At 36.0% G+C, this 10,000-nt stretch overlaps 1 protein-coding gene across 4 annotated transcripts in view; it reads right to left on the bottom strand.

Moving 5' to 3' along the window:
- Window positions 1-10,000, bottom strand: part of LOC136835332 (protein P200-like) — a 468,413-nt gene that overhangs the window by 46,152 nt on the left and 412,261 nt on the right. Inside the window, exon 1 of one of the 4 annotated variants that reach the window (XM_067098690.1) lies at window positions 795-896. The exons of the other annotated variants lie outside the window; for them this stretch is intronic. The gene's annotated coding sequence lies outside the window, so the exon portion shown is untranslated. Of the gene's footprint in view, window positions 1-794; window positions 897-10,000 lie in introns of those variants that run through there. 4 annotated transcript variants of the gene reach the window in all.

Raw genomic sequence — 10,000 nt, 5'->3', positions numbered from 1 at the left:
TTTTAATAGTTTTAGTGGTTTTTCTTTATGAATCCTAAATAATATAGATTGACTAAGACTTCACATTCCCAGGAGCGAGAGAAAACAGCATGTAAGTCACTTGTGCGGAACAAGAAAGCGGAAAAGAGATGGAGAGGAACAATTATTTTCAGGCAACGGAAGATCAAGCAGTGTATGATTTTCTGTGGAGTGCAAAATAACGGATTTTTTCATTAAAATCATATTCTATCTATTCTTCTTGAGACTAGTTTAATTTTAGGTTTGAAAACGTAATTTTTTTTAAACAAGTAATATGACAGAAACTACTGATGTCACTGTAGTATGGAATAATTAATAAATTTTAAATAGCTACTAAACTTCTATATTAATATGTGATATGCTAACACCATATAACTACCGTGCAGTAAAGTTCTAACACAAACAATTTCATAAGATTTTAAAAATCTATTACTCGCTTTACATGGTCGATCACGTTAATAGCGAACAATTGGTTGATATCGATGAAAGCAGTGAAAAGAGAAAAATATGAGGACCGTAAAAACCTTCAACTAACAAGTTTAATTACCACCTCAAAATCTCTTTGTTGCTGGAGGCACTAAGATGCACACGAAGCCACAATGGCAAAATTCAACTGGACAACAAGCTAAACCTTAGTTGCATTTCTTTTAAAGAACCAACTAAGAAACTACTAATAATCCTAAAGGTTTCAAATCAGATCAAAGGAGATAAGAAAATGAACATTTGCGAAAACCTTGCTTTTGGGAATTTGCCAAGACATCAGTACATAGACTCACCAGCACACAAACACACAATAGCGAAACTAGTTTTTTTAGACTCGGTGGCGCTTTTTCAATGGGTAACCATCACCTAACCGTAACGGCACTTCCTGTTTTTACTGACAGCAAAACCTGGTGGGAGAAGCGGTTACAGCTTAAATAGTGTTAATATGATCTTTTTTAACAGGAAAAAAAAAGAAATAAAATATTTCTTAACCACAGCAAAGCTAAAAACTGGAGTTTTGGTTTCCTTTAGTTCACAAACTCGAGCACGTACTAAAAGGAATGAGAATGAATGTGACATCTGCTAAATATTCTTCTTTGAGTTCATAAAATGCCACCCCGGTAGGGGGGTAGCGCCGACAGTGCAACTCACGCGGTGCACTGAAAGCATTACTTAAGGTTCTTTGCAGCATCCCTTCGGCCCCTAGCTGCACCCCTTTCATTCGTTTAACTGCATCTCCATTCATATTCTCTCTCTTCCATCTTGCTATTCACCCTCTCCTAACAAATGTTTCATAGTTCAGCTGCGAGGTTTTCCTCCTGTTACACTTTTCAAACGTTTCTACTCTCAATTTCCCTTTCAGCGCTGAATGACCTCATAGGTCCCAGCGCTTGACCTATGAACTTATTCTATATTCCATTCCATTCCATCAAATGTCACCGAAAGAAAGTAAATTAAAGATGCTATTGGGTCTCAGACTCTTGGTGAAGAAAACAAATCACGTAAGTAATTTAATGCAGCAGATGAAATGAGTTTAGTTGATTGCAAATGTCAGGTCATTACTTTTTGAAAGTTATAGTCTTTTAAGCACCATCTATGCTTTTTCTTTCTTCGTGCCTTCCTCTGACTTGGGAAAAAAAAAAAAAAATCAGTCGGACGGCTCACTGGGTTTTACACTTGGAAATAAAAACATACCCCAGAGAACACTGATTAAGGAAGATTAAGGAAGAATTTTTCTTCGATTACGGAGATAAATAAAAGCATATCGCAATGGGTGTGTAAAATTCATTTTGTAAGATTGAAATGTACATTCGATGGGGAAATTTTTATTGTATAATGGACAAGAAATAAAGAACAAATATTACTCTCTCTCCGTTTTAAATGCAAATTTAACATTATCCTCAATAAGCACGAAGGCATAATCGTAGGTGGAGGACTTAAATGGCCAACGGACAGGCTAATAATCCAACTGAAAGCAGCTCGGACTCTGGGTCATATCGATGAGTCAGAAAGCATGTACATCTGGGATCGGCAGTCCATAAAAGTACAAGAGGTTACCTCGCGCGATCTCCGCCCTGTGAATAATTCAAAGTATATGAAATCCTTTGTTCTGATGGTAGCTTTCGCTTGGGACGAGTCTGCGACTCTCACGATTTTGGTGACAACCTTTACTTGGACATCACTTATCATGAAATAATCGCGATTGTGCGCATGTCACAGAAATGCCTCCCAAATGGTTGACGAAATCTGAAGTTGTACATAATGAGGCTTCGAATTTCAAATTACTTTATTAAAGTACAACTAGTGGCATTTGTATTATTACTTTTGGTCGTGTCAACATCTATATATATATATATATATATATATATATATATATATATATATATATATATATATACACATATATATATATATACATATATATATATATATATATATATATTATAATTTATATATATATATATATATATATATATATATATATATATATATATATATATATATACATATATATATATATAGTCAGTCACTGACATATATCTTTGAAAGCAAAGACCACATGCATGATACAAACACAGAAAGAGGCACCTCGTTAATTGGTTAAGGGGCGCTGTTAGAGATTATCAGAAATTGCTCCTACCATTTCCTGACTTACCAAACTTTCATTTCTCCGCTTTTTACTTTTATAATCCTTTCAAAATGAAAACGCCATTGCTGCCCTCTGTCTCCTTGGAGATAATCCACGAGAAACAAAGGAAGCTCGCCTCCCACTAAGTTAATTAGGTGGCTCTGATCAGAAAATATCTTTGGTTTTAACACGGCTGTTACTTGCTTACTTCCAATGGTTGCTCCAGTCGCCCCTGTTACTAAAGCCCTGTGGTCACAACAACAAAGTGAAGAGAAGCCCTACCTATCATAGGCCTGCCAGACTAAAGTTTAAAATTCAACCAGTGAAAATCCTGTTCTTCCATGGCCCCCTTCCAGTATACTTCCACAGGCTTAGAAGGAATTGGAATATAAAATTTAGGACAAGGTCAAGTGCTAGGACCTGTGAGGTCATTCAGCACTGAAAATAATGTTGAAACAATTGATAGGAGAGGGGAGAGTAAGATGGAAGAAAGAGAATATGAAGCAAGGTATAGTAAAAGGAATGAAATGGTTGCAGCTAGAGCTCCAAGGTATGCTGCAAAGAGTAAAGTCTACAGTGCACCGCGTGAGGTGCACTGGCGGCAATGCCTTTATACGGGGAGGCTTAGAAGAAGACAATTTGCAAGTGAGACGTTAGTTGGCCAGAGAACTTGACCACACGACAAATGATTGATATTGGGAGTACAGTGTATGAGGAGAAGTTGGAAAGCTGTACATGACGTACATGAAACTAGAGAAAGCTTTTGAAAGAATCCACAGTGTGGCGATGTGGAGAATGAAGAGGATGCGGTAAGAAGACAAGTTGAAGAGAGCGTAGAAGTGTTTGGATGATGGAGTTATGTCTTTGTGGCTGATTATCATCTTTATAGATAGATTAATGCGAGAATTCAGAGAAAGGGCAATGGATATAGTTGCAATACTATGCAACAGAAATATGGGTCATAAATGGAGTGTGGAATGGCCTATGACTGTTTATGACAAAATACTGAATAAGCATAGTGAAAAAAAATGCAGTGAAAAATGTCTGTAAGAGGAGGAAGTTGAGGGTACATGTGAGCAAGAGTGAGTTTACGACCGTAGAGACCATGAAGATGGAATTATGTACTCTAGTAAGTATGGTGAAAGATGAAAGCAGATGATATAGTATAAGTGTTTAGGATTAAATGTACTGGATGATAGTAAGATGAGAGAAGAGGCGAGCCTCAGAATTCATGAACCAGAATGGTATGTGAATGTATGAAAAATATTAGGGAGAAACTTTGATCGTCTATGGAAGCTAAGGTTGGAATGTAAGAACTGACTGTTGAGCCAACTCTCCTTCATGGAAGTGAAACGTGGATGCTACATGTAAATGAAGGAACTACAGGGGCATTGATTGCAGAGTATATATGGCACAAGAAGAATAAAACTGTAAGAAAGGTAAAATACATAAAGAAGGGCTAAAAAAAAGATGAATTTAGGCGAAAGAATGGATCACAGCATTTTGTTATGGACCAGTCATGTGGAAAGAATGTAGGGTGACTGGTTAGTGAAAAAAGTGTGTGACCTCAAAATCAGGGAGAGAGAGTGAGAGCAAAACAGAGGTGAATGGTGCAATGTGTGTAGGATGTGCCAATTCGCTATTGATGAGCCTTCTTTGTATAAATTTGGAGCTGCTATTGTTGTGGAAGTTGTCTATGCTGTGGTTCATCCAAGCTTCTGCATTTAAAATATGAATGTGATAGAGATCATCATCAGGTCTTTTTTCAGAATCCACTCTCAGTTAGAGTAAAAAGCCTAATGGTAAAGCATGTATGTGGTACTGGTAGTTGTCTTATCTGTGCTAGGATGCCACCCTCAACCAAGGACAAATGCATAATGTTTTATATAAATATACTCACACATATATGTATATACATACATATATATGTGTATTGCCCATATGAGTATAAACAGTATATAGTATATATATACATGCACATATAAATATATACATACACACACATATATAAATATATATATATATATATATATATATATATATATATATATATATATATATATATATATATATATATATATATATATATACATACATATATGTATGTGTGTGTGTGTGTGTGATAGTTTCCGTCTCTTACATAGATTTTAAGCCCAACACTTTTCACTTCTTTTTTCTCATTTTACTGAGGTCTTGACCACACGAAGGATTATGTTTCCCTACTTTATCTCTACACTACAAAATAAGCCTATACATTTTCTCTTCCATAAAAGAATAATGTCCTCCTCCTTTGAGTGACTGTAAAGTATGATCAAATGTCTTCTCTTGGTATTTTAAATTTTTGAAGAGTAAACAGCGATCTCTTCTTACTTTTTTCCCACCTAAATATTGTTTATTTCCTGCACCATAAAACTTGTATAAACAGCTACTTTTCTCAGTGGCAGATTCTGAGGCTCCCCTGTAAAAACTCTATCTTATATGCCCCCAGAAACACATTACTTTTTATACGTCAGCGGTGTATTTTTGAGGTATAAAATTCGTAACCAGTTGTTAAGTTTTCTTTTTGTAGTCGGAAATATGTATGTAACGTAATGTGTTGATATCAGAGTTAAGTGAAATAATTAGATTATGGGATGATACATTCGGATCTGAGAGAATAAGTAATTAGTTTAACGAGCATTCCTGCGACTTAATTAAAGAAGTTAACAAACCATAGGGTGGTTAGTCAGTTAATCAAGACTTAAAGATAAAAAGTATCTAATGGTTGGTTTTGTCTCGGAGAAGGGAAGAGGCCCGTCGTTGCCCATAAACATGATGGCAAGACGGTGCATATTTCGAAGGGGTATTGATAACTATCTCTCTCTCCCCCTCTGTACCTATCAGTCTATCAAGCCACTTCTTGCTGAGTTCCACAATAGCCGAATGCAATAATATAAGTATCTGCTTATGTTTACAAGGCAACACAGGATTCTACGTAAACGTACCACGTTTCTTCGATCCTAGAGAGAGAGAGAGAGAGAGAGAGAGAGAGAGAGAGAGAGAGAGAGAGAGAGAGAGAGAGAGAGAGAGAGAGAGCAATTTCGTAGATGGGGTTAAAAAAAATTACGGGACTAAGGGCAAGTCATCCATTTGTGTCAGGCTACTAATATGTCAGATAAATTTTAAATGGCAGACAAGATTTCCCCCTGAAAGAATCTCATGGCGTCCTAACCGTTGATATTACGGCACTATGATAGATTCAATTTGAGCGTTCAGATAATTGCATTGCCCGCAAACGTAAATGGATCTCATGTCGTGGCTGGTAAAAGCTTAACAAAGATATGATTTTATTATTATCTAACAAAAAGAAAAAAGTAACAAATTCAGTCCCAAAATGCATGTTTTGTCTCCCTTCTCCTTTTTAGTGTTACCCTTACCTACGATATACTTAATAATAAAGAAGCTTCGACTCAATTTTTTTACACACACACACACACACACACACAGTCACACTCACCCACAAATATATAGATAATAAACATCCGCCTAATATTTGATGTATGGCTTTACCCGGGTGAAGTGAGGATTGCCTACTCGACGCTTTTCAGTTTTAATTACAGATGTAGGCGATTTGACACGACACTGGTTGCATAAGTCTTTTATTTTTCTTCCTGTCTTTATACTGCTCTCCCTTCAGTCGACTAACAACCAGGTAAAAGTCACAAGTGAGGCAAATAAAGATAATGAGTTTTTCAGGAAACGGACCAGAACCACTTCCATCCGTTCCCGGGATTGAGCTCAGTATTTTCACCAGTGTGAGAGAGAGAGAGAGAGAGAGAGAGAGAGAGAGAGAGAGAGAGAGAGAGAACGCTAAACAATCAAGAATACTGATACCAAGTTCTGTAATAAGTGATTTCTTGTTGTCTGGCTCCTCTTCTTATTTTTGATGACTGGAATCACTGACTGACAGACTGACTGGCCTTGTGCATCAGGGTACGCGTTTTTAGACCCTCATTTTTTTCCTACGAGGCACCGCGGCCTTGATTGGTCTGCTAGTCTTTGCCGCGATCTTTGACGTCATCCGAGTGTGGGATTTAGTCTCTTGCTTTTTTCGCTCCATTCTTAAAAAGAGATTAATTATAACTTTAGATGGAATATATAATTTAGGCCGAAGGCCAAGCGCTGGTACCTATGAGACCATTCAGCGTTGGAAGGGAAACTGAGAATGAAAAGGACTGAAAGGTGTAACATGAAGAAACCCTGGCAGTTGCACTATGAGGCAACTGCCAGGAGACGGTGGAAAGTAAGATGGAAGAGAGAATATGAACGGAGGTACAGCAAAAGGAATGAAAGGAGTTGCAGCTAGTGGCCGAAGGGACGCTGCAACGAACCTTAAGTAATGCCTACAGTGTACCACGTGAAGTGCTCTGACGGCCCTAACCTCCTACGGTATATAACGTTAGTCTTTCGTTTGCTGGCATCATTTTCGCATGCATGCTGTGGTTAGTGTTAGAATAATTTGATAAGAACTGTTCCTAGACTGCGATCTTTAACCCTACCCTTCCCACGCCTGTTACCCAGCTCCATTTGGAGAACGTTACGACGCAATAAGATGGTTTATACTTGATGAGGAAATGCTCTTCGCTGCAAGGGAGGAGCAAAGTGGCAATCCGTTGCTTTTCAAAACTTTGAATCGAATGACTACAATAACAGACTTAATTACAGATGATCCTTTTGATAAAAGTATAAAGGGACGATGCAGATATAAGTAACTGGGATAATCTTAAGCAGTTTAAGAAAATGTGGGTATGTTTATTTGGAATACATGTTATTCTCCTGTGTCAGATTTTCCTTCTTGGTATTTAAATGGCAGCGTTCATTAAAGAAAATATTAATAATGGAAAACGATACTCCAAATGAGAGCTTCTCATAACCAACTGACCATTGATTTCTATAATCCTTCTACGCTATATGTCATTTTGACAAAGCTCAGATTTTCAAAGGCTCCCCTTGAAAAGCGCAAACGTCTATCAGTACAAAATCTGTGTGTCTCAGCCCTCCTTCTGCCATTTGATTTCTTTATGATTCTGTCTATGAAGACACGTAATACCTTCATCCAAACCCCGGTGTATAATCCAAGCCTGAAGCCGGGCCATCCCCGCGAAGCAAAGCACAAGAACAAGCCACGCAAATTTCGTTTTCGCAAGGCCAAGTTTTCCTAGAGGCAACACAAAAATACGTCCCATAATGTATTCTGCTAACGGTAAAGGGCGAGATCTGATTCGGTCTCATAGATTGCCTTAATGCTTAATTGTTTAATTGTTTAATTTAGAACAAAGGGCAGTCATTTTTCTTGGCTGGGACTCGTATTATTACGGATAATTTGAATCTATTTGTGGTGTTTCTAGTCTGAACTAGTTGATGTGAGGATTGCAATGAAAAACAAGGAAAAAAGTTGTGGTCTCTATTACAGGTAATGATGTTCTCAACGGCTCACTGGAGTCTTCCTGAATAAAAGTTTTTTATTTTTTTTTTTGTGTACAAACGCGGTCTGCTTCTTATCGAAGATTTTTCAATCCATTGAAAAAACAATAATTTTGACATTTTGCTTACACAGCTATATATGATTACTTTTTTTGAAAATTTGTAACCCACCCTCAAAATTTACTTGGACTATGTTCAAGACTAATTATTAAAATTTTTTACTTTTCCGTTTCCTGCTATTGGAAATTGATTTGAAATTGGTTTTTCATCTTTCCACTTAATTTGACAATCATCGTTAGAGAAATGATAATGATGACTGTCGCTTTAATATCATTATTATTGATGACTAAGGAAATTATAATGAGGTATCGACAGATATTTTACTCAGACTATGAACCATTAAAAAGACTCCAAAGTTCATGATGTTCTTTGACGTGAAAATACTCGTTTATTTTGACATGAAAAATACCATCGCAATTAAGAGGTTTTTCTTGTACCTTAAGGAAATTCATCGACTTTTTTTATGCCTCATGTAACTTGCCATTTTTCTTTCTAAATCGAAATTTTTGAGTGCAAGTTGCAGTGGCATGTTTTGTCCCATCTATTATACTGCAATACTCTAACAGCCATCAGGACATAAATTATTCTTAATCGTGCGTTTATATATATATATAATATATATATATATATATATATATATATATATATATATATATATATATATATATATATATATATATATATATATATATATATATATATATATAATATACATATATACATATATAAATATAAATATAAATATAAATATAAATATAAATATATAAATACATATATATATATATAAATATAAATATATAAATATATATATATATATATATATATATATATATATATATATATATATATATATATATATATATATATATATATATATATATATATATATATATAGAGAGAGAGAGAGAGAGAGAGAGAGAGAGAGAGAGAGAGAGAGAGAGAGATAAGTGTGGCATACTTGTCTTTTTTAATCAAGGGTGGTGGCAGTGCAGTTCCTCGTTAGCTGATTTTGCTGTGATTATTATTATTATTATTCCTACTCATACGGAACAAACCCACAGGGCCCACTGACTTGAAATTCAAGCTTCCAAAGACTAAGGTGCTCATTAGGAAGTAAATAAAAAAAAAATAAAAATGAATAAATAAAACTCAACACTCTTACCAGCATCTCTGATTCATTATAGTTACCCAGCCTGTTTCATTCAACGAAACCAAGTCACCGCGAAAGGCCAATATAGCCATATCGTGTACAGCGTCAAATCCAGGAACTGATAAAATATTAAAAAACTGGGACTCCAACGCCGCCTGCAGATTGAGTCACTACTCGTTTCAGCTGACACGCCCTCGCTCCATGAATCCTGCATTATGTGCAACACATCAAGGATAATTTTAACCTCCAATCTCTTGTATTTCTAATTTTCATCTACGTTGGCTTCAGAAAGTTCATTGTTCTTGTGTTCAATAAGTCGTTGGGAATAGATGTGCAAAACAACAGATATGGCATGTAATATATTCATATATATGTACATATATCTCTTGAGGAATTGAAAGGCTTAGTATATCGTTACAGAATTGATAAAGAAAACAAGAGGGATTTGAATCGTCCTGATAGGTGTGATCTTCTGGTCTGTTCGCCGAAAGTTATGTTAATTGCTATGCTGCAATACCACATTAGCATTCAGTTTCGATTACTGCGTTTTTAGTGTTATGTAAAAGAGAACTATTGTGATGGCTATTTGTCTGTCCGTCCGCTTATCTTCTGTCCGCCCTCAGATCTTAACTACTGAGGCTAGAGGGCTGCAAATTGGAATATTGATTATCCACCCTCCAATCATCAAACTTACCAAA

Source organism: Macrobrachium rosenbergii, chromosome 55, assembly GCF_040412425.1.
Source record: "Macrobrachium rosenbergii isolate ZJJX-2024 chromosome 55, ASM4041242v1, whole genome shotgun sequence".
Classification (NCBI taxonomy): domain Eukaryota; kingdom Metazoa; phylum Arthropoda; class Malacostraca; order Decapoda; family Palaemonidae; genus Macrobrachium; species Macrobrachium rosenbergii.
This window is presented reverse-complemented; position numbering and strand designations above follow the sequence as displayed.